Source organism: Struthio camelus, chromosome 1, assembly GCF_040807025.1.
Source record: "Struthio camelus isolate bStrCam1 chromosome 1, bStrCam1.hap1, whole genome shotgun sequence".
NCBI lineage: Eukaryota > Metazoa > Chordata > Aves > Struthioniformes > Struthionidae > Struthio > Struthio camelus.
This window is the reverse complement of record NC_090942.1, coordinates 207,984,221-208,009,887: the sequence shown is the minus strand read 5'-3', so window position 1 is coordinate 208,009,887 and position 25,667 is coordinate 207,984,221.

Below are 25,667 nucleotides of genomic sequence, written 5' to 3'. Positions count from 1 at the left end.
AGGGAAGGAGAGCACCAGTCCTTGTAGATATAGCAGGGGAGCCCTGGTGAGGCTCACAGGCTCATAAAAAGTCAACAGGATATATTAGTGGCATCTGCTCTGCCGGACTGCCTGCCTCACCTTGGCTGCTCATAGGGGAAAGGTTTTGTACAGGTGGGGTGTGGAAAAGTATGGCTTTTGAGGATGGGCTCCCTTCACCTAGAGAGTTTCATATCCCGCCTTTAGCACTGAGCACTTATGTTTCAAAGAAAGACCAAGTAGTCCAGTAAAATGTGTCAACAGTTGCTCAGGGCTCCTCTGGGAGCCAGCAAGGAGGTAAATTCTTGCCTACTACCCCACAGCTACACAGGTACCCATATATACAGGTGATTACCCATGTCTTGTCTTTCCTGAACATTTATAAATGTCACTAAGTCATAAAATTGTCCAGCCTTTTTAAAAACCCAGTTGCAGGTTTTGCTTCAAAAAGTTCCTGTAGGTAAGACCAAACAACACAGCTCCCTCTGCTTTTGGTAGCCTGTACCCAGGCTGGCCTTCCAGCTGGGAGAAGAAGGTCACTCCACTTTGCCAGGGTTTGCTTTAAGGGCAGCTCTGAAAGAGCAGTGATAATTTTTTATAACTAAGAAATACGTTAGCATTGAACAATCTTACCATATTAAAATATGATCAGAGATATTTTATGCAGCTATTATTAAACAGGCATTAAACATTTCTCAAAATTATACTCCTACAGGATTTGACAGTGAAGAAAGAAGACAGTTTCAAAGCCCAATCCAGGCCATGACTTATAAAAATGTATACCTACCACTAGTCCTAGTCATGAATTATCTCTGAATTAAGCGATTTGCTACTGACTGAAGTTCAGTGCAGAATTTGGCCCAGGATATCCATTTCTGCAGTGCTGAACACCCCTGTGTCCACTTTACCCCGGGAACATTGTGTTCCTATAGGTACTGCAAGTACCTAACTTATAAGTGTATAGCAGGACGTTGTAAAAAGACCACAAGAATCCCATTGTCTGAGGTTTCTCAAGGCTGACTTTTGGATTTAAGGATAAGGTGGTTTTTTTTCTCACCTCATTTTAGGTGTCTCCAAAGCAGGCCTCCATGTGTGCTAGAAGGAAGCGTTCGGGAGCTACGCAGGGATGGAGAATTACAGCGTGATTCAGGGCACAGCTCATTTAGCATGTTTCAGACATGTACTACTTCATGAAGGTTTGACATGTGCTCTGGTGATGACTGTTTCTTAGGTGATTATGGAGGAAACTAGCTCAGGTAACTAGTTCAGAAGACCAGACTTTTCGTCTACCAGGCTGTCTCCTTCAGAGATCGGGACTCCTTTTCTCCTGCCCCCAAGCCCTACTCAAATTCCCAGCAGGAATTGTAAGATTTTTTCCTTGAATGTCAGTGTTATAGCTTGGAGCTTGTAAAGATAATATTTTGTTTGTGCCTCTTTCAAATTTATTTTCTCCCATATGCAGAGGTAATAGTGTCTCATGTCTCAGCTGAGGTGAATGCACAGTAGATCATTTTATTTTTATTTTATTTTTTTCTGGTTTCAGGATAAAATCTAGTGCTTCCTTTTGTCCCTTTGTATGCTGCAGGGATTTTTCCTCCAAGGAAAATCCCCTCGTATTTACAGACTAGTCAAGAATCTCAGGGTACTCAAAATCTCATTCTCACTGCCAGAGATTTAATTCACTTGTAACCAGGCCAGTCGTCTGACTCAAATGGAAGTTTTGGTTGTCTGCTCTTTTGCAGATTGTTCTGCTAAGGGAGAACAATTCTCCTTCTTAATGAATATGCAAAAAAACAGTTTCTACACTCATAAGTCTCTCAGCTGGTTAGTTAAAAGCCTCCACTGATGGTATACAAGAGCAAGAATAACAGCTTGATTAATCCCCATCTACTGGTCTAAACTGAAAACCATGCCATTTTGTCACATTGCAGTGACAGAGTCATCATAAAACAATACAGTTTGAAATGGCTCTTGCAGATTCAGAAGGTTATAATGGTATTCCCACTGACTCAAAATATCTGGAGGTATGCTAATTTTTCCATTGCTGAAATGAACAGGAGACTGATTTTGAGATTTCATTGTTATGGAAATATATTCTGCTCAGGACAATTACATTTGTCTTTTTTTTTCCCCCACAGAAGCATCAAGAATATTTAATATGTTATCCTGATTAAGAGTGTTAGTCTCCTGTTCATGAGGTAATTTGTATAGGTAATATATGCATAGAGGATGAAAATGCATAGAAGAGAAACTACAGTGTTTCACTGTTGAACCTCCTATCAAATTCACCAGTGCAAGTGGATTCTGTTGGCTTTACAGGAGCTACTACCATACCCTGGCCCAAAGTTCCAGCTTTGTTTTTCATATTGATTTCCTCCAGGCAAGTTTCAGGACATTCACAAATCCTCAGAATATCTACTTTAATTATTTTCACCATTTATCTATTTTGGCGATATATTTACTGTTTTAGGGGTAAATCTGCAACACAATATGTGAATCAGTTTGCCTTTTGCATTGTTTTGCAGGCTTCTTCTGTGTTAGGGTTGAGTTCCAATTCTCTGGAGAAAGAAAAGAATACATTTCAAATCCCCTGGGATTCTAAACAATTTCCTTAATTATGTCTTTAAAACCACTGGTTGTGGAGTGCATATATTTGTATACAAGCATATATGTCATATATATTTCAACCTGAGCTGCAGTTCAGTGTATGCCTATATGTGAAAGACTATCAAGATTATGTTTCCAACCCCGAAGCTTTATATTACATTATGTTCATCTCTCTTCCTTGTACATCATTTTGCTTCCAATTAACTTCCTGGAAAGTAAAAACCTATAGCACTTACATTTAAGAAAAAGGAAAGGACTGATCTAAGCAAGCATACTCCATCAATTTCACATCAGTAGTACACAAGATATTTTTTAAAATCTGAATGAGAAAAAGACTGAGCACATAGAGGTAAAAAGAAAATGGGATAAACTATAACTTGCAATAATATAGTATGTCATATTAAGCTGTTACTTTTCTTTGCTAAAAGAGCTGATTACAGGCAGAGGAAATATGGTATGTCACATGTATCTGGGTTTCTGCAAAGAGTCTGCTTCAGCAGCTTATAGACAAAGATTAGTTAAACAGGAAAATGTAGACATTATTTGGAAAAGTGTAAGATGGGTAAGGAAATGACTGGAGACAGTAAAGTGTATTGCTGAAAGGGAAAGCTGGAGGGAACTTAGTAGCTGACTGCTTCAAAAACAGTCTTAGGACCGATATTTGTAAATGGAAGTAGGAGGGAAGGATAAACAGCAGTGGCAAGGGCAACATATGTGGTTGTGAGTCAAATCAGACAGAAGAGTAGGTTTCTAACCTTAGAGAACAAGGGGTCTCTGCAACAGTGTTCCTTTCCAACAAGAACGGAAAATCCTAATGCATTTTAGGATGGAGTCTGACCGTGTTAGGACTGGGATTGCATGGTGCAATCCTCAGGGACAGTAATGGACTGATCAGTGTACCCAGAAGGTCACTCCAAGTCCTGTGCTACTGTATTTTCACCCTTCCTTTCTTGATCTTCTGATGTCTATCAACCTTTTCTATCCTGTCTCCTGGATATTCTGCTGCCTCTTCTCAAAGGACACAATTTCTAGATGTTTTTTTCACTTCCATGCTCTAGAGGAAATGACAGAGAAAAGGCAGCTTTTTGCAGTTCTCTGTCCCATTCGCCTCTGCACACCCATATATCTCCTGTCAATTTCTCTTGGCCAGATGAGTGAGGTAGATGAGATGAAAGAGAATAAGCCAGAGTAGGCCTTAGCAGTGGAAGAGTTTTAAAATTCCCTGTGCCCAGTGGAGTGTGATCTATTCAACCATCCTTCTCCAGGGCTTCTCATGTTGTAATGATTTGGGAACTCTGTAATAAGTACATCTGTATGAAGTGCGGCAGCCTATAAAGAGCAGAGAAGCTTAGTGTCCCCAGATGCTTGGGAACTATGCAACAATTTCTGTCGCTCTCCAAAGGCACTGTTGCTTCCCAGGATTGTTTTAATCACAGTGTAATAATCCTTGTTTCTTCCTCCCTATTTTGATACACATGTAGAGTAGATAGCTAGAATGGCAAATAGATAATGGATGACTTCGTGTGTAGCTTGAAGTATTTTGAAATGCGTTGTCCTGGAAGACCGAATTTTTTTGCTAAAGAAGTGGAAACATCTATAGTGCACAGTCTAGCATTTCCTATCTAAAATATCTCCACAATGAAAGGCTAAAAATCACATTCTTTTGGAACTGCACATACACTACTGCACTGAAAGCAGTGTGGATAAAAGTCTCCTGCAGGCTGAGGAGGAGCTGGGCATGGCTCCAAGGGAGGCAACTGGCCTGGCAGACCCTGTGCCGTGCAGGAACACCTGGAAGAAGCGGCGAGTGATTGTTGTGGGTGACTCCCTGCTGCAGGGGACAGAGGCACCTATCTGCCGACCTGACCTCTTGTCCAGAGAGTTTTGTTGCCTGCCAGGGGCTCGAATAAGAGATGTCCTGGAAAGACTGCCAAGGCTTGTCAATGCATCTGACTACTACCCTCTGCTGAACTTCCATGTGGGCGCTAATGACACAAAGGACAAATTGGAAACCATCAAACGGGACTTCAGAGCTCTGGGAATGGTGGTCAAGGGTATGGGAGTCCAGGTCGTTTTCTCCTCCATCTTGCCTGTGAGAAGGAAGGACGGGAGGAGGAGTAGACGAGTTTTCCAAGTTAACAGCTGGCTGCGCTGCTGGTGTTGGCAGCAGGGCTTTGGTTTCTATGACCATGGAACCCTGTTTGAAGATCGACAGCTGATGGAAAGAGATGGCATCCATCTTACGAAGCGGGACACATGTCTTTGCCAACAGATTGGCCAGCCTGGTAAGGAGGGTTTTAAACTAGGCAAGATGGGGGAAGGGGAGTGGTATAGTGACAGGAGAGTCAGTAAAACACCACTCAAGTCAGGATGCCTCCAGCGGGTGCATACAGCCAGGGGAGACAGCATGGGACATGGCTATGGAGGATCCTCTTGAACCTCACCTGAGAAGCTTACATACTCGATTGGCTTGCTGAAATGCCTGTATACCAATGCGTGCAGCATGGGGAATAAGCAGGAAGAATTAGAGACCTGTGTGCAGTCGCAGGGCCATGATCTCATGGCAGTGACAGAGACATGGTGGGATAGCTCACATGACTGGGATGCTGTCATCGATGGCTACGTGCTGTTTAGGAAAGACAGGTCAGGAAGGTGAGGTGGTGGAGTTGCTCTTTATGTGAGGGAGCAACTGGAACGTATGGAGCTCTGCCTCGGGGTGGGTGAAGAGCAAGTGGAGAGCCTATGGGTAAGGATTAAAGGGCAGGGTAACATGGGCAACAGTGTTGTGGGGGTTTACTACAGGCCACCTGACCAGGAGGAAGCCGTCGATGAGGCCTTCTGCAGACAGCTGGAAGTAGCCTCACAGTCACAGGCCCTGGTTCTCGTGGGAGACTTCAACCTCCCTGATAATCTGCTGGGAAGACAGCACAGCTAGGCACAAACAGTCAAAGAGGTACCTGCAGAGCATTGAGGATAATTTCTTGACCCAGGTGGTGGAGACGCCAACAAGGAGAGGTGCACTGCTGGACCTTGTACTAACAAACAAAGAAGGTCTAGTTGGAGATGTGAAGGTTGAGGGCAGCCTTGGCTGCAGGGACCATGAGATGGTGGAGTTCAGGCTCCTATGAGGAGGGAGCAGGGCAATAAGGAGGATTGAAATGCTGGACTTCAGGAGAGCTAACTTTGGCCTCTTCAGGGACATACATAGGGGAATCTCATGGGACAGGGCCCTAGAAGGAAGAGGGGTCCAAGAAAGCTGGTTAATATTCAAGCATCACTTCTTCCAGGCTCAAGATCAGTGCCTCCCTCTGAGGAAGAAGTCGAGCAAAGTGGGCAGGAGACCTGCATGGAGGAGCAAGGAACTGCTGGCAAAACTCCAGCAGAAAAAGGAAGCCTACAGAATGTGGAAAAGGGGACAGGCCACTTGGGAGGAATACAGGGACGTTGTCAGAGTGTGCAGGGATGCGACAAGGAAGACTAAGGCCCAGTTGGAATTAAATCTGGCAAGGGATGTCAAGGACAACAAGAAGGGCTCCTTCAAATACATCAACAGCAAAAGGAAGACTAGGGAAAACGTGGGCCCGCTGCTGAATGGGGCGGGTGCCCTGGTGACGAAGGATACAGAGAAGGCAGAGTTATTGAATGCTGCCTTTGCTTTAGTCTTCACTGCTAAGGCCAGTCCTCAGGAATTCCAGACCTTGGAGACAAGAGAGGAAGGCTGGAGAAAGGAAGACTCTCCCTTGGTCGAGGAGGATCAGGTTAGAGATCTTTTGTCCAAACTTGACATCCGTAAATCCATGGGCCCCGATGGGATGCACCCACGAGTGCTGACGGAGCTGGCGGATGTTATCGCTAGGCCACTCTCCATCATCTTGGAAAGGTCCTGAAGAACAGGAGAGGTGCCTGAGGACTGGAAGAAAGCCAATGTCACGCCAGTCTTCCAAAAGGGTAAGAAGGAGGAGCCAGGGAACTACAGGCCTGCCAGCCTCACCTCCATCCCTGGAAAGGTGATGGAACAGCTCCTCCTGGAGGTCCTCACTAAGCACGTGGAGGGCAAGAAGGTGATCAGGAGTAGGCAGCACGGATTCACCAAAGGGAAATCATGCTTGACGAATCTGACAGCCTTCTCTGATGGAGTGACTGGCTGGGGAGATGAGGGGAGAGCGGTGGATGTTGTCTGCCTGGACTTGAGCAAGGCTTTTGACACTGTCTCCCATCACATCCTCCGAGGTAAGCTCAGGAAGTGTGGGCTAGATGAGTGGACAGTGAGGTGGATTGAGAACTGGCTGGATGGCCGAGCTCAGAGGGTTGTGGTGAATGGTGCAGAGTCAAGTTGGAGGCCTGTGGCTAGTGGTGTCCCCCAGGGCTCAGGCCTGGGTCCAGTCTCGTTCAAGATATTCATCAATGACCTGGAGGAAGGCACAGAGTGCACCCTCAGCAAGTTTGCTGATGAGACTAAACTGGGAGGAGAGGCTAACACACCAGAAGACTGTGCTGCCCTTCAGAGGGACCTGGACAGGCTGGAGAGCTGGGCGGAGAGGAACCTCCTGAAGTTCAACAAAGGCAAGTGCAAGGTCCTGCACCTAGGCAGGAATAATCCCATGCACCAGGACAGGCTGTGGGCTGACATGCTGGAAAGTAGCTCTGCCGAGAAGGACCTGGGAGTGCTGGTGGACAACAAGTGAAGCACGAGCCAGCAGCGTGCCCTTGTGGCCAAGAAGGCCAATGGTCTCCTGGGGTGCGTTAGGCAGAGTGTTGCCAGCAGGTGGAGGGAGGTGATCCTGCCCCTCTCCTCAGCCCTGGGGAGGCCTCACCTGGAGGACTGTGTCCAGTGCTGGGCTCCCCAGTACAAGAGAGACATGGCACTCCTGGAGAGAGTCCAGCGGAGGGCTACCAAGATGATTAGAGGGCTGGAGCACCTCTCCTAGGAAGAAAGACTACAAGAGCTGGTGGGCCTGTTCAGCCTGGAGAAGAGAAGACTGAGTGGCAATCTCATCAACAAGTATCTGAAGGGGGAGTGTCAAGAGGATGAGGCCAGCCTCCTCTCCGTGGTGCCCCGCAACAGGACAAGAGGCAATGGGCAGAAACTGAACCACAGGAAGTTCCGTCTGAACATGAAGAAAAATGTGTTTCCTGTGAAGGTGCCAGAGCACTGGCACAGCTTTCCCAGAGAGGTAGTGGAGTCTCCTTCCCTGGAGATATTCAAATCCATCTGGACACAATCCTGTGCAATGTGCTCTAGCTGACTCTGCTTGAGCAGGGAGGTTGGACTAGATGATCTCCAGAGATGATCCAGATGATCTCCCTTCCATCCTCAACCATTCTGTGATTCTGTGATTCTGTGATTTAATTCTTACCTTCAAACATGATAAAACTACTGGAATTTGCATGTATACTCCTGTCTTGCTAGAGGGCCATGAAAACAATTCCACATCTGTATTTCTGCGATCCACAAAAACTCATTACTTTTTTTTTAGCATCGTTCCATGTTTCCCAGGGAGTCACGTACCAGTGAGCATTAAAAGCTTCATCGATGCTATTACAGTAAGAGTCGAGGTGAGCTTACTGGCTGCTGCAGGTGAGACATTGTGGTGGGTTTGTTCTGTTTGGTTGTAAATCGCAAATACACAAGTTTGGTCTCTTTTTTTCCTGCTCTGTTCTTCTCCCTCAACCTCCCCCCACCCTCCCAGTGCTAATAAATTCTAAGTGTTATGAATAAACAAAGCCCACTGACATGTAAGGGTATATACATAGAGCCACTGTTTATTTAGAACAGCTGTGAAATACCAGCTAGGCATCTGCAAATGTATATCAGGTTAGGTCGTAGTTGTAGCACTAGCCATAATGTGCTAGCTGTTTTCGTAATGCTCAGAAAGGGGTGTTTGCTGCTCTGAGAGCTCACAACACTAAGGATGGACAGAGAAGGAGGCAGAGACTCCCAGAAGTTTATAATTTAAGCCTCTCTTCCTTTGCACGAAGAAATGAACATGTCTCAGTGTCTTTGAAGCCAGCTCTGGTCTTAGTGGTAGCACAGGCCTGCTGTGCTCCCCTTCCGCTGCCTTTTCTCTCCGCATTGCTCTATTTAGATCACAAGTCCTTTGTGGCTCTGTTTCTGCACAACCAAATGGGATGATGCTCACAGTGGCATCTCTGGACATTATTGCGTTATGAACAATAACTTACGGAGAACTGAACTCACTCTAAGCAGCCTGTCCAGAAAGGACTTTCATGTGGGACAGAGCATGGCAGACTGTGGGAGCTGCTATTATGCACACAGAAAGCATGGGAAGAGTCCTGGACATGGAAGCATGAATGGATGAGCAAGACTAGAGCAGGGGCATGGGTCAGGACTGGTTAGGGCCTGAAGGAGCAGTTAGGGCCTGAAGGAGGTAGCGCATATACATGGCTGTGAGTATGTCCTCAGGTCTAGAACAGATCTTCTGGCCTACAAAGCAACCGCTTGCTCTCTTGATGGATGGCAGTTCCTGTTAGCCAATGCATGGGGACTGCAGGACTCAGAGAATCTAATTCATTATAGCAAGGCCTATTTTTTTTCTCTTTTTCCACTCCACTGGAGCATAAATGACCTGAATAAATTCTACTCCTTTGGCTCATGCAATGCAAGGAATGTGTTCCCAGTGCTGTATCAGGATTTATCTCTTGGTGCATGTTGTGAACACTCATTTCTTTCTAGTCAGTAGAATTGTTATAGCTATAGAGCTTGATTATTGAAAGGGGAGCTGGTTGGTGGAAGGAAGATATATAAATGTGATATACGCAGTACACATCAGCCACACCAGCTGGAAAAATCTATTTATTTCCACTGACTGAGTAACTCACTTTTGATTCCAGTTTATACAAGTAGGAGCATGATTACTCAGTAGCTGTCTCCAATTACTCATCTGGCATTGATCTTTGTTTAGCATTTATAACAAGAGCCAGATTCACTCAGGAGCCTTTGACTTGCAATCCCAGTGATGTTAAGGGGTGCTAATAGAAACGTGCCCTGCTTCGGCTGTGACATGCATCCTGGGGCAGGAAGCAGGAGCTTGCTGTCCCCCAGGCCCAATGAACATGTGTATAGATGTAGGAAAGATAGAAGGAACTGGACAGGAACGAAACTGGACTTGCCTTGTATTTCTCAGGCCGACCAGGCTGTGGTATGTGGTGAGGCGGAGGCTGTGCAACAGAACAAGAGAAATGCCCTCCAAGGTGTCTCAGAAACTGAAACAGCCAAAATCGCCACTCAGTTTTGAAAGATTCCCTCACTTGAGGCTAAAAGTAGAAAGGTTTGAGAACTGTTCAGCTTGACCTTAAAGCTTCAGTGACCCAAACCTGCTTGGAAGAAGAGCTCTGTTGTCTGCATCTGGATTTTTGTAGGAGTCTGGCTCAGTGCGATGGCTGTCTGGAGCAGTGGCAGGCCACCCTCATGGAGTTAGGATACCAGGCTGGAATCCCATCTCCAACTAGGTAGTAGCTGAAGTCTTAGGAACCCCATCTCTCACTGCCACTGTGCCCATAGCTAGATTGTCTGTGATGTGTTAGAAGTTATTTCTGCATGCTTTCATCCTATACCTGTTCCACCTTTCCTTCCCAACTCAAAAGTGACTTCCAACTGCCCTTCTCAGTCGAGGCAGAGATGCCTTCCAAATGCTAGTAACTCTAATCACGGTGATTTCCGTCCGACAACCAGTCCTCTGCCTAGCCACTGGAAGTGGTCAGGACAGAACGTCCATGTTTTATCAGTAGAACAGCTTGCATACAGTAGGTAAGGATCCTCGTAAGGATTTTCAGCCCAAAAATCACAGGGCCAGGTGCCTCATTACTGCGTGTAATGAAATAGTATCCCAAGGAGGGGGGGAAAATATGCATATGTCATTCAAACTCCCCTGATTACGGTAAGCATTCACCAATGGGTTGCCCAATTAGTCTATGCAGCTTTGTATTTTGTCCACCTGTTTTTACTAATCTGGCCTCAAGTGTGCAGTTTAGTGCTTTAAACCTTCGGTCAGGACTGTTTTATTAAACTCTGTAGCTTGTAGCATCTGCCTCCAGCTAAGAGACCGGTTTTGAAAGCCTTCCAAATCACAACACTGGTAGTTATATTTTCGATGGTCCAAACAAAATACACCTCTGGCCTGGTTTGTGCCTCACTTTCAGTGGAGGAACACTTGTATTTATATCTGTATGTTTTCTCAGGACAGAGCTGGCTCTGCAGTTTTCACGCATGAGGATCTCTGTGCTGGTGGGTCCCTTCGCTTGGCTCCGGTCAGCTCAGCCCTTGGTGCTGGTGCGGACCCCTGACCCAGCGTGTGCCCCCTGGGGAGCCAGCAGCCAGCACCTTCTCAGGTTGCACACTGTCTGCTCTGGGCACTGCTGCTTACCTGCTGAGACACACCTCAGCTGTGGCAGGGGATCCTCCTGAGACCACCTCTTTGTACCTCTTCTTCTTCCACGGTGGCCTCTCTGTCCACGTTGCTACCAGCATTGCCACTGCTCCCTGGCTGATGGCCAGGCCTCCTCTCTTTTTGCATCTTCACTCATAAGTCTCCTCTCAGCTTTTTCCCTTTCATGTCTACTAAGTGGGTGCAAGTAACTTCTCAGCTGCACCTTTTTCCTTATCATATTTCTCTTCTAAATGTTCTTATCAAATTCCTGCTAAGTATGAACCTGAGGTGGTATATTCCATTTTAAGCTAAACTTATTGTATTTCTTTTACTGAATTAAGCCAAGTAAATATGATTTCTTTATATACATCTTCTAAAGATAGCACTGATAAGCTGAAAACCTGGAACAATTGCAGCCAGCAGGAAGTTTGCCATCAGTGCCAATGGGGCCATGATTTCAACCCTCATGTTTTGTTTGAAAGAAACTGTGATGCTACCTGGAATGTGTTACATTGGTGTAGTGTATTGCTTTGCCTCCTTTTTTCTATTACTTCCCCTCCAGTGTTTCTTCAAACACTGATAGTACAGTGGATGTTACAAGCTGGAGCAATGAAGCTACTGTCATTTGCAAAAATGACCTTTTAAATTCCTCATATCCAATTTGAAGACTATTACTGGGAGGAATTTCATCAATTCACCTGTATACTGTGTATTTACAGCACAATAACCAAGTAGTCTAGACAGCTGAAAAGTTAATTGCATGTATGGTTCCTGTCTACCTCCCATGTATGTGAACTACAAGTCATTTACTGTGTGTAGACAGAAGTATCGGTTAGGCAGCAGGCCTTGCTGTAGCAACCTGGACTTGTGTAGCTGGGTGCTGGGATTAAGTCACTGTTTAGGGACTGAGGCAGAGGTTGTAGGCTGAGATCAGGGAGTTGAGATGTGCAGCAATGCAGTCAGCAGGGTAGCACCATGGTTCTAGATCAGGGAGCAGGAAACGAAAATGGCAGTGAAGAAAGAAGGGAGGAAAAAGTGGCACATGATGCTGAGGAAAAGACTGCAGCTGAGACAGCTCAAGCAGTAAGGTCCACATATGCTCAAGAGCACTACATTGTGAAACACTGGCCCTTATATGCTTGTCAGTTCCTGCTGGATGAGGCAGTCGTCAGCTGTGCCTTAATGTCTTAGACAGACATACAAGCTGCAGCACCCTGTTACTGAATTATCATCTGGCAAGTCTTTGTGAGGTAATTTACCATTTTGCTAAGTGCTGTGCAAACCCAGAAAATCTGGGTCTGATGAGCTGTGTGTACAGTCAAAGTATAATATGAAATTGTGTTGCATAGATAAGGAGCGTGATGAAGCTGTGAAGCAATATTGGTCATTATAAACACTGCATAGGCATAGTCAATATATTTGTTTTTTGTAGCCATCCATCTACAGAAAGCCTGTGAAAAGTAGATGCTAAGGAGTGTTTGTGAGTGGTTAAGTCCCACTCACAAATGGTGGTTAAGGGGACTCCACCACCACCACACACTCAAATTACGAAGAAGTCTCCTTCTTCATAATTTTTAGGGCGTGTGTTGGGAAAGCCTGATGGTGATTGTTAGAAAATCTAACAACCGAGAGACAGAGGCTGTTCACCTGGGCTGTCAGAAGCAGAAACTAACTTCTTGCTATGAAAGATATTTGCTTACACTTCTCTATTCTTACTCATCTTGTGCTCTATAGTAGTAATCTTTCTTTGCTGTCAGAGGAAGTGGGCTAAGGATTCTCATAGGCTTATTAATTTGTCCAGCTGGGGAGAAAATACTGTACCGCTTTAGATAAATAGAGTCCCTTGCTTTGAAATGGAAAACTCATCTAGCAGGAGCTCTGCCATTGCTTCCTTGAGATAGCTGCTTTTGGGAGCGATTGGGTTATGAGCTTTGACATGTTCATCACAATTAGCTGTATCACAGCGATATAGCTGAAATCAATGTCTGCTGCTGGAGCTTTTCTGTGCTAGAAGAGATGCTTTTCAGGAGTCAGAAAGCAACTGTGTAACTGAAAAGTATGCTCCTGAGACACGTTTGTACAAGCTCTCAGTAGGCATCATAGCACTTGCATCTCTTCTCTCCTCTTCTCAAGTAATTGAAAATGTTATGATTTACTTGGTGAAACAGTGTCATACAAAAGTTTTAAACCTGAATGTATCTTTCTTATTGGGGAGCACATTAGAAGGAGTGTGCACATCTCTTTTTATGGTATTGGGAAAGAAATTGGACATAAAGGCTGAAATCTGCCTGGTGGTTCACCACCTACAGCTTCAGGTGCTCTGTTTGTAATTTGCTTCAAGAAGTAACCTGGAGAAACCTTTACTGCTTCCTGGGCTATATGTTTGTACCACATAGTGGGATCGACTGCTGTCTATGCCACTTGTCTGTTCCAGCTCTCTTCCATGGACTGCAGCTACTGGGACAGCTGGCGGGAGAGCAGCGTGGGTCTGTGAAATGGCTGTACACAGCTTATACTATCAATAGATGACAGGAACTAAATAACATCTAAAAGGACATTTGTGAACAGTGCTCTGCAATATTTTCTTGTTTCCAGCCTGGACACAGATGTTCCAGACATAACTGTCTATGCTGAAATGCTTCCTAGCTCTCACAATAACCGGGGCAATAGGAAATATTTCTGTATGGAGCAAAGAGGATTATACTTTATGGCATATATGCATAACGCATGTTCATATACTTTTATTAGCTGTCACCCATGCTTAAGGCCAAATGAGGCATGCTATTTTGCTAATGGACACCTGTCTTGGGAGAGAATTGTTCATTCAGGATGCGAACAAACATCTTAGACCAGCATCTAGGAATTTAAGGAACGCGTTGTGATAGTGCACGCAGACAGATGTCCGCTTGGATTATTCAGCTGTACTTGTCTCAGACTACTGAAGTCCTAATATATTACGCACAGAACAGAATTTCAATCTGATAGCCTTTGTGGTCAATATCTGCTGCAGAACTGATGTAATGTATATTATCTCTTCCATCAATTCATAATTATTAAATTATTTTTGCTGTGCTGAGCTCTTGATTACATGTTAAAAAAGATTTAGTTTTCTTCAATCAATAGTTTCCACAATATTTTAGGATAATAACTCATTTACTTATTGAGTAATAAGTATTCAAAGAATCTGACAATGTTGTTTTAGAGGGAAGTGTGGCCGAGCGCAACTACCCCCCCACTTGATCTCACCCCTAAGGTGTGGCAGAGTGCAACTCCCTTATCTCCGGCTCCAACTGGCTGCTAATAGCTGACAATGCCCAGGGCTGACCAGGAGGAACTGGGCAATGCTGGTTGCAAATGGTGAGGCCAGAAATAGGCATGAGAACAGCAAAAGGGGGTATATTTTCCCCTACACAGCATGAGATCAGCAAAAAGGTATTTCCCCTTACGTGGCATGAGATTGGCAAAAAGGCATCTTTCCCCACACTTGGTATGAGATCAGCAAAAAGTATACATTCACACCAAATGTTGCATGACCATGAGTCCAACTCTGTGCCCATAAATAGCGCTGCAGCCTAGAGCCCATTGAGCTCTCTTGCATGGCAGCTGGCTGCGCGGCGGTGAGTCTCTCTCCTTGAGTTGGGACACCTTTCAAGGTTACTCCTCGAGGTCGAGAGACTCTGTACCAGTGATAGATCCTCAGTAAGTGACTAATAGCATGCTGAGCCTTTATAAGCTTTGCTAAGTGCATCCGTGATAGATTGTGAACTGTTGACCAAGTCGGGGACTGAGTAGGAGTTTGGACGGCAAGGGAGTCCAGCCTGAACCCCACGACTCAAAGGGAGGGTGTCCTTGGCAATTTTGTATGACCCTGTCCTCTTTGCAGTAAATAACCAAGTGAACCTTGCCATCCAATCTAAATAAGCCACTGTCTTCTTTACCTTTGATTTTTGTTAAATCACTATCTTACATTAATAAACATACTACTGCTTCTCTCCTACGAGTGAAGTGCATCACTCTCCACACTCTTCTGCAACAGGAAGAAAGGTATTCACAGTAAAACAGACATTTTTAGCAAGCACCCCAGTTATTTAACTTCAAAAGCTTATTTTCTACATGTTGAACATGCTGCTATAATAAAAGTTCACCTACCAGCTCAAGATTATAATAGTAGCTGTTTGGCAGGATTAGTAAATCCACAGAATCTGACAGCAACCAGTCTGCACAGTGCAGAACCACCTTTGTGGAACACACATACACATTTGTGGACCTATTTTTTACCTCTGAACACGCAGGAAAGAATCACTTAGGGGGTAAAGAGTACTGAACCAATGAAACCTCTCATCAGAGGTTAGTTGACCAGAAAGTCTCCAAGAAAAGTTGTTAAGAAAAGTTGCCAGTTTTGAAAACTGAATAATTAAAACAATAGAGACAAATAAGAATGCAAGGAGACAAATTGTGAAAACTACTGATTTTGGCCATCTTGGGAGAAAGGTGTAATAGTGGGGACCTAGCAAGGATTGTGAATAAGACCATGCCATGAGCCCAGTTGTGTAAAAGCATATTCTTGCAGTAGAAAGATGAAGGGTTTTTTTGTTTTTATTTCTGTTTTTTTTTTTTTTTAAGTGCAGTGACCATTGCAACCATATTGGTGCTATGAAGCTAAACACATCTCTCTAAAGCGTAGTCCTTCTGATTGATAGGATTTCAATCTGCATCTGAAAGGTAGCATGTATTTATGATCTGAGGTAAGCAATCTCTGCAAGGAAAAGTGACGGCCATGCCCACCATTAAGTGCTTCTATAACAGTTGCGAATCTAGTTGCTGTTTAGTAAGGTCTGAATGAACTGTATAGATCTAGTAGTTATTTGCTGTTTAGCTGTTGTGTTCTACTTGAGAATTTATTTGTGACTATACAAATGTACTCTCGTGCTGTCAATTTTAATTTAAAAAAAAGGAAAAAAATTGGCCCTACTGGGCTATTGCAATATTTGATTTAAGAGCAGGTGGTGTGAAGATGACCAGTTTTCTCTCATCTAATGGAATTCCTGACAAATGGGACAGTCAGAAATGAGCATGTCAAAATGGGGCCCAAAATCCAGCACTGATTCCTCTTTCAGGCCTGAATTCCCTGCAGGATCCACTCTTCCCCTTGTACAACTCTTGAGGCTGACTAGAAGGAAGACCATCTGTACCAGATGGCCTATGACTGTTGCATGCTCAGCAATCAGAAATCAAAATGCAGTTCAAAGATGCCATTTTAAAGGCAAAGAACAAAAGACCAGCTTAAACAAGCATTCCCACACAGTTCAGTTTCAGAAAGGGCTGATCAGATTTTCTTGGAACATATAAGGAGCCAGATACGGTCAGGTAAAGTAAATAGCATTTATTACCGATTTTAGTTTTTTAACTGATACCTAAGTACTAATGGGATGGGCTTATTAAATGTGCATAGCTAGGTAATTTAGCTGGTGTTCTTGGAGGAGGAACTTACTGAAAACAGAAGGAGTATTTTATTCAGAAAGGTTGTATGCTAAGATATTTTCTCCTAGCCAGATAAGATGTGACTGAGAATTTGCTTTTAATTAATTAAACTAGTGAACAGGGAAATTAAATTCCTCCAGAAGTAATTTTGAAGAGCTGTTTAGCCTTAGGTTAAAGCTTCAGTTGAGGAAAGGGGCGGTAAAGGGGATCCACTGCTAGCCATGTTCCTCTAGAAACTTGGTGGAATCCATATTTATTGTTTCATATAAATAATGTGTTCAGTTAGCCACTGGCCAGGAGCATGACCCAGGCTACTCCATGTGAGAGTGATTGGTATGAGCAGCAAGACAGAAACCAGAAAGCCTTCAAACTGTGATTAAAACAGATTTCTGTCAGAGTTCCTTTTCAGAAAGATTTTCCAGAATTTCGGAATGAATTATTTCACTTAGTGCAAAATTAGCATCAGTGTTGCAGTTACTGGCTGCGTTTACAGCCTCAGTTTGGACTGTTTCCCATTTCACTCCAGGATACTGTTCTCCTGATTGGCCAATGCCTACATGTTATATTTCTCTAAAAATCCCTTTGGGAATGGAAGAAATGGGTAGATAAAACCTGTGAGTGGTTTGGTAGTTGGACTTGTCCAGAGACTGCTCCAACTGCAATGTGGGTGGGACTGTATCACGTCCTGGTGTCTTTGCTTAGACTGGTTGTTCAACACTGTCCCAGGAAGTCGTTCTCTTTCACATTGCCCTCATACTCTCTACATAGCATTTAACCAAAGTGTTATGTTATAGAAGTACAAATACAGAGGGTTACCATAGAGTGAGCCCTCTCATTCATAAAGTAATATGAAGTACAAATGCAAATAAAAATCACAGCATCTCTCACTCAAGCAGTTACCAAATGTGCCATGAGTTATTGCTGATGAAGGAGGGGTGAGTTGAGGTGGCTGGGACTACCCTAGGCACCTCTGGACACAGCTAGCTGGCTGAGAGGTTCCAGCATAGTTCAAGCGGTGCTGCTTGAACTGTAAAAAGGAACCTCTGTGTAGAAAACTGGCCTGGTCAGGAAAAGTGGGTGGCACAGGCAGTATTATGTGTGACAGGCTACAGGATCTCCCAGCTGCACGGCAAGGATGGTGCAGACCGTTTGCCTTCAGTGGGTCTCCTCCTGCACAGTGTGGACACAAGCCATACATGCCAAAAGCAGGTACCACCCTTGGAAGCAAACCACAGTGATGGGGTAAAAGGAGCCAGTTCAGTTCTTGTCTGTCCTCCTTCTTAGCTTATATGATCATTTAAATGTGGGTCTGAAACTGTTCTCAAGACTGAATTAGTCACGCTGCTTTTATGACTCAGGGCAGGGTCAGGAGAGCTGAGAGCTCCTGCCTGGAGGAAGTTCAAGCTTGAAGCGCAGCCTGGAGCGTCAACACTTATAGTCTTCATCGAGCAGCCCACAACCCACCGAACCTTTCCTTAGCTCTTCCTATACATTCCATGGATGCTCTTTAAGCCTCAACCTAAAAAGTAACCAATAAAAGGGAAAACGCATGGATCCAGCACGTCTAAGGTCACAGTTCAGCCCAGGGATCGTCTAGTGATGTTTGCCATGGGACAGTGAAGAGGGGCTGTCCGGGATTTGTGAGGAATGAGAATTCTTTATGCACAGCAGCAGAGACCTCTCATTAGTGGATGGGATCTTCCCATGTGCTGTACAGGTCAGCCAAGCATGTGCACTGCTTCTGAGGTGGGTCTGCTGGTGTGAACACGTATTTCATAGCTGACCTCTATTCCCAACAGTCAGTCACCTGAATGTTCAAACAGCTGGTGGCTTGGGCTGTGGATCCTCAGCTGTAGCAGAAATATGGCAGAATAGTACTGAAAAGATAAACTACCAAAAAAAGCAGCAGAACAGAGAGCTGTGCTAATGGAAAGCCATCTGATATTTCCCTCAGGGTACCTCTGTATGGGAAGGTCATATCCTCTATCTGCTTTGACTTAGGGCAGCCCCTGGCCAATGCATCTGTCATGCTAGCAAGTAGATTAGCCCAGGACAATATTCAAGCCCTGCTTCTTACTGTAATCATAGAATCCCAGAATCATTCATGTTGAAAGAAAACACAGGAAATCTATATCCCTACCTCCTGCTAAATGTTACATTGAATTGAGGGGCTGTGGATTCATGTTTCTAATTTCCTTTCCAGTTGCTTTGGAACATAATTACATGACATCTTTTTCTTAAACTGTTGATACTTTCCTCAAATTCCTAATTTATCTCATAGAACACCAGAATTCAGATCTGATGACACTGACATCATCCTTTCCATATCTGTCTATTTTAAGGAAAAAAATGGAACAGTGAAAGAATGTTTATCTTAAAAGTGTTTATCTTAAAAGATACAATAAGCCTTACTGGTTTTCAGTTAAGGCTCAAATGCATTGAAAGCATCTATCCATAAAAAGCTTTGTGTAGGAGGTGAGCACTGCTCTCCTCTGCTTCAAGGGATTAAAAACCTTGGAGAAGCATGTCTACAGCTTCTATTCTGTACAGCGATGTCACTTGTGTTTTAGAAAGCCTTTGTGGGGGAAGTGAACCTTTTTCTCAGGGGAGCAGACCAGTCAGAGGAAACACACAGAAAGCACAGAAAAATTAAAGGAAAGGGAGAGGGAATGCAGCTCCATTACTTTCTTCCAAAGATCACATTCCTGAGGTCATTGCTCCTAGAAACGCATTGTTGTCTTTGTAAGGGTTTCTGCAGTACTTTCTACACCCTTTCTGGAAATAGCACTGATGCTTATTAGCACATTCAGTCCCAGCCCAAAGTCAGTGACCTCTTGGCAGCTCCCAAATGATGTTTATCAGGTGCTTCCCAAAGTTGCCAACTGTGATCCCACCTTGAATGCTGAAGGGACTGCCCACCTAGGCACAAGGCCAGCCCCTGTGCCCCTGCTTTGTCACAGTGGTGCAGTGCCTACTTTTCCTAAAGAGATGGGGATAGTACTTCCAAAGTACTTCCATTTACTGCTACTGCAATTTAGAGATCATTTCTGAAAGAGTTGTTACTGAGGCATCATTTATCCAGATAGAAAACTTAGGCAATGATGTTTACTCACTCCTTTACAAGTCTTAATTCATTTTCACTTAAATGTGTGAGGGTATTTGCTATCTGAGTTGGAATCTCTACCATACCCGTATTCTTACTTGTTTGGAAGAACAGCTATCTTGGTCCACAATTTTTTTAAAAAGGCACATAAGTCTATTTTTCTCTCAGTATTCATGTCACCATGTTTGATATATGAACCTTGTGCAAGGAAATTAAGGACAAAATTAATCTATTTTGAATTACATGTCATTGTGATGAAATCTTTTTAACCCATTCATTGTAAGTTCTTAAAAACATTTGCCAGATAACCCATATTTAAATTAATCTGTTGCGTTACTTACTTTGAGTGTTGATCCAGAAGGGAGTATTACCTCACTGGGCCCATTAAACTGTATAACTTGGTAGAAGTTACACAGTGATAACTATTTGATATAAAAAAAGATGTTTTTGCTTGTCTGATTCACCCAGTCTTAAAAGTTAGGCTGACGAAGAACCATTATTTGAAGGCTAACTGCTAGTGACATGCTATATTAATACTTTTTTGACTTAAACATTGCTTTGAGATTTAGAATCATTTTCCAATGAGTAAGACAGGCAGAATATGGTATTTCATGACTTAACCTATTAATCCTTTAAACAAAAGACTTTTTTCCTAAATGTTTTTCATTGCAAATTAAACTAAGACCTTTATCTGCTTCTATGCAAGGTAGATCACGTGACAGACTTCTCCCTTTATTTCAAAGCAATGAGTGCCTGAGTATGTTTCTTTTTACAGATCTAATAAAAGCTTTTTCAGGGCCTGAATCTTTTCTTGATACAGTAAACTAAATGGTGGAAGTCTCAGCAGGTGTAAAATAATGAGGCACTGCATGCAAATGAATCTTTGATGTATAGAATAACATTGTTTTGGCTATGTTGGAAGAAAAAAGCATGTGACTGTAGGTGCTTAAATTTGTAAAGTGAAATACCTTTCTATATCCACTACTTGGATATAACTTATTAGTATCAGAAAACTGTGCTCTGCTGGAAAACTCCGTTAATATTTTCCTGCAAGCCCAACATTCTTACATATGACTTATGCTGTTTATTTTCATGAAGATCTCACCAAGAGAAAATACCTGTGCTCTGGACTTCTTTCTACTGAAAAGATGAAAAAATATTTTTAAATGTAAATGATTTGTATTAGTCTGTTCTCATTCCCATGCGCGTTTGTCTTGTTTGCTCAAAACTATAAACCTAAAAAATTATGGACTTCAAATTTCAATTGATTCTACTTTGGTTCCAGCATATGACTGCTATAAATATATGCAAGTAGCTGGATCTTCACATATAAAATTTATTTTTGAAGCTAGGACTAGGATTCTCCAGTTTATTTAGAGAATAGCTAAAAAAGTAGTTAAGCAACTAAAGATTCATATAAAGACTTGCTGAAATTCTCAGTAGAGTAAAGGCATTTAAGTCTTACTGAATTCCTTAAGAACCTTGAAGAAATGAAAAGTTCTTTTAAAATTTTCATTCGGAATTTATTTCCATCTTTAATTATCTAAATGTGTTTGTAAAACTTGCGGCTTCATTTTCCTAAACATCTTTAAAAATTTGACTCTTTGGCAGCTGAAAAAATCTTTACATATCTTAATTCAGAGAAAAAATTCCCTATTTTGTACTTAAATAAACACGACTTTTCAAGGTGCTTTGTGCCAACGCTGAACATTTGCACAGATGTGAAGTTCTGGCAGCTCTGTTTCAAAAGCACTGCCATGACTCCTGCACGCCGAAGACCTTTATCTGCTCCTCCTGACCACAAGGTGCTAGGCTGCAGGATGCTTTGAGGCACCTCGGCGCGGCGTTGCTCATCTCCCGAGACTCACGGCTCCTGGTGACAGTGTCCTTGGGGACCCACTTGGGGAGGGAGAGCTGCCTCCAGAGCCCGCTCCACTGAAGCAATTCATGTGATCGTCCAGTTTGTGCAGCTGAAGAGTCCCAAGGGATTCCCAGCTCCGGGCAGGAGCTCAGAGGGCTCCTGGGGGTCTGTCATGCTGGCAGCACCGGGCAGGCAGCACAGCGAGAGCAGCACGGATGTCCACCCTGCCAGGGTTTCAGCATGTCACTGCCTCCAGCCAATCATTCGCATGATGCACTTGATTTCAACAAATTTCCAAATTCTGATACTCTCTCAGATTTTGTTTTTGTATAAGCATTCTTACAAAGTCTATTTCTTTTAGTAGACATTAAATATCTCTGTGGAGACTTATCCAGGCCACTATTTTTTTTTGGTATGCAGTTCAGCTTTAGGTTGTGAACTGTATCCTGTGCTATCCAGAATAGCACACCAGCTAACCAGAGCTGCCTCTTGTGACCTCTAAAATATATGAAAAGGATGACAGTTAATTTACAATTTGCTAAAATAATTAATTTAAGGTTGTTGCTTTCTACAATATAAGTTCTTCCCAGAGCATCTCTGCCTTCTGTAGGAAATGGGTATATCATTAAGACCTCTGGTATTATAACAATCCCTACCCAAGTCAGTGTTTGAATTGCAGTGACAGTCAAATCATATTTTGCACATGGTCAGACCTCAGCTTGAAAAGTACAACATGCAGAAGAGAGATTGCTGAAAGGTTTCTCTTGTATCGTGAGTAAAATCTGCATGTTGCCAATATCCAAATATTTTACTTTTCCTATATTATTAACTGCTGTACACAAACAGCTACAGAAAATAAAGATATGCTTTTTCACTTAGACTATATTGTTCCAAAGGAAAGTAATTGCATTAGCATTTTTCCTGCCTTTGCTCTCAATGGAATTCAGTGTCTGCTAGTTACAGATTAAACCAGCATTATCTCCCTGTTCTGTGGCTTTCCTGGTTTCATTGAACCAAAATTGCAGTATGGTTATGCTGAATAATGTTCATTTTTTTCCCTTAAGTACAAATATTCTGCTAGCAGTGCAAAATCAAGTATTGTTAACCTTCATGTTCTTCAATATTTCTAACGCCTTCCCCCACACGCTTTGCCTGTAAATGTACTCTATCAGTAAAAATGACTTTCTTTTTATATTATCTTGATTGTTCAATTCATTTGGAAAAATATGCTGATTGTTACCTAAAAGCTACTACTTTTAGTGCTGAGTGTCTGATAGCAATTTGTCATGAAAGTGAATTTGTTCAAATGTATCTTAGAAAAAGAAAAGAGAAGTGCAAAGAGAGAGAAATCAGTATTCAAAAAATACAGCTCTTCTGGATGTATAGAATTAATGCTCAGTGGTTCACTTACATATAACAGTCTATAGGATCTTAGTATAAACCTACTGAGAGACCCCAGTAACCAGCAGAGCACACACACAGGTTCAGGCTGCCCTCAGCCCCTGCCTCAGTGCTCCTCAGGAGACTGGTGAATGGCATGGGCTGGCCAGTGTTTAGCACTTAGCCGTATTTCAATATATCTTCCCATGTTTCCATGTGGTAAAAACTGAAGCTCTTGTGGGATCTTCAGGCAATGGCATCATATCTGATGGTGATGCACAAGGGTAGGAGATGTGTGTTGTTTCTCTTTCTCAGTATCTGGTCTCAGATTGGGATTGCTTCTGTGAGAACCAGGAAGCATAAATACATAGGACATCAAACTACAGGGATGAGACAACGCACTGGAGAGCAGGGCTGCCATTCAGAAGGACCTGGACAGGCTGGAGAAATGGGCTGGTAGGAGCCTCATGCTGTTCCACATGGGCAAATGAAAAGTCCTCCAGCTGGGATGAATGGGATGTCGCCCCCATGCTGGGGACAACTGGCTGAGAAGCAGCCCCAGCACAGAGAAGGACGTAGTGTCCTGCTGGACAGCAAACTGAACAGGAATGAGCGATGTGCCCTTGTGGCCACCATGGACTGGGCTGTATCAGCATGAGCATTGCAAGCGTGTAGAGGGAGGTGATCCTTCCCCTCTACTCAGCCCTGATGAGGCCACATCTGGAGTGCTATGTACAATTCTGGGCTTCCCAGTGCACAAAAGATATAGATCTACTGGAGTGAGTCCAGCACAGGTGACCAAGCTGGTTAGGGGCTGGAGCATAGGACATAGGAGGAGGCTGAGAGAGCTGGGCTTGTTCAGCCTGGAGAAGAGAAGGTGAAACCTTATTGCTATCTACAACCACCTAATCAGAGGAGACTGAAAAGCCACACTCTTGCAGGTGCACAGTGAAAGACAATGGGCAACATATGAGTGGCGTTAAGGAAACTCCAATCTGATATTAAGAAAGAAAATCTTTACAGCAAGAGTGGTAAACCACTGCCACAAGTTGCTGAGAGAAGCTATGTATCTCCACCCGTGGAGACGCTCAGAACTTGGCTGGTCAAGGCCCTGAACAACCTGATCTGTGTCAAAGTTAGCCTTGCTTCGAGTGGTGAGGTTGAACCAGACAACTTCCAGGCATCCTTTTTGATCTACGGTATTCTATGATTTTAAGATTCTATGGGGTCATTTGCCAAACATTAAGCTCCAGCTACTTAGGAATTGATAAGTGGAGTGTTTTGTTTGTATTGAAAAGGTTTTTCAAATTGATGAACCTTGTTTTTCGTGTGAGGAGGTTGAGAGAGAAAACTTAAATTAATTAATATGTTCAGCAGTATGTTCCTTAGAAAGATAGCTTTCATCTAAATATCTAAGTGGTATAAAGCAGGAATGAAGAGTCTTTATTAATCATTCTTAGGCCCGACATTGACAAGGAACATACTTCATGGCATCCATCCTGTAATCAGTGACAAAGTTACATCCATGAACTACAGATTTTGAAGGTATCTAGTGTAAGGATATATGCTTCATCAGTGGCCTTTGACATGCTGTCTCTTACTGAAGCGACCTAGGCAAGTTTCCTTTCAGTACAACTTATGTTAGTTTTGTTTTGCTATCGATAATTTACTTTCCATGTTATGCTCAGCCCTCCAAGACGCATTATATGTGCATCACACCACTGAGGGACTTTCTCTAGTTTGAGATGGCTCTGTTATTTTTTCTTGTTACCAGCTTCACGCTATGGTACGTGTTCAGTGGTGACTAGCATGATATATGTTTGGGATGGTATGGACAATAATTAATAGAATCTCCTTTAGGATATTCTGCCTTCTCTTGGCTCTTGATAAATCTCTATCACTTTCTACACAGACACTCCACGTGAAAAAAGCAATGTACTCCTCTGTCATTCCCAGGATGTGCTGTATCTTGTCGCTGGCACTACTAGGGAGTGTATCCTGCCAGTCTGGGAGGAAAACAAGCAATTTTGCCATCTTGCTGTAAGAGTTCAGGCTATTCTCCCCTATAACCTGGTTTGCTAATCCATCCACCCAACTTAAGCCGTTGATGTATTATAAACTATTGTACCTAACCACTGTGAGCCTTACTGATAAATAGCATCCTGAAAATAACTATTGACCCTGCTGTATGTGGTCAGCATGCTGTTAACGCTTCCAGAGAGTATGAAGGTTAAATGCAGCACACTGCAGTGCTAGCCTGTCTCTCATGAAGCTGATGCAATTATCCATAGCCTATTAATTTCAGGCTTTCATTTTGTTTTCACATTATGGGATAATATAAAAATGGTTGTCTGTATCAGATTTTTAAAAGGGAACCTAATCTAATCACTCTGTGTTCTGCATCCAATGTCACACTCAAGATGCTTTAGCAGTGCTGTGGCTCAGGTTAATGACTGGCATCTCAAAAGTATTCACATAATGCTAACAGCAAAAGAGTAGCTTGTGCAAACAGGAGAGTACTAACTATAGAGTGACATGAAAATAATTTAAATTGACAGAACCTTCTTTGAAAATGCTGAGGACAAGCCTAATTCAAAGCTGGTTGCTACAGCTGTTGGGTTTAGAATAAAAGGGTTTTCTTCCTTTTTTTATTGCCATTTTTTCTGAGGGCAGGACAGAGTTTGTGTCTTGGGAAGGCTGCGCTTTCTGGCTTTTTCCAAAAAGCAATCAAGAAGTTAGAAAATAATTATCTTGATTGCAATACTCCTCCACCTGGAGACTGAGAGAAAGTAAGAGAAATATTTTTCTTCTTTGCTTTTTATTTCACAAT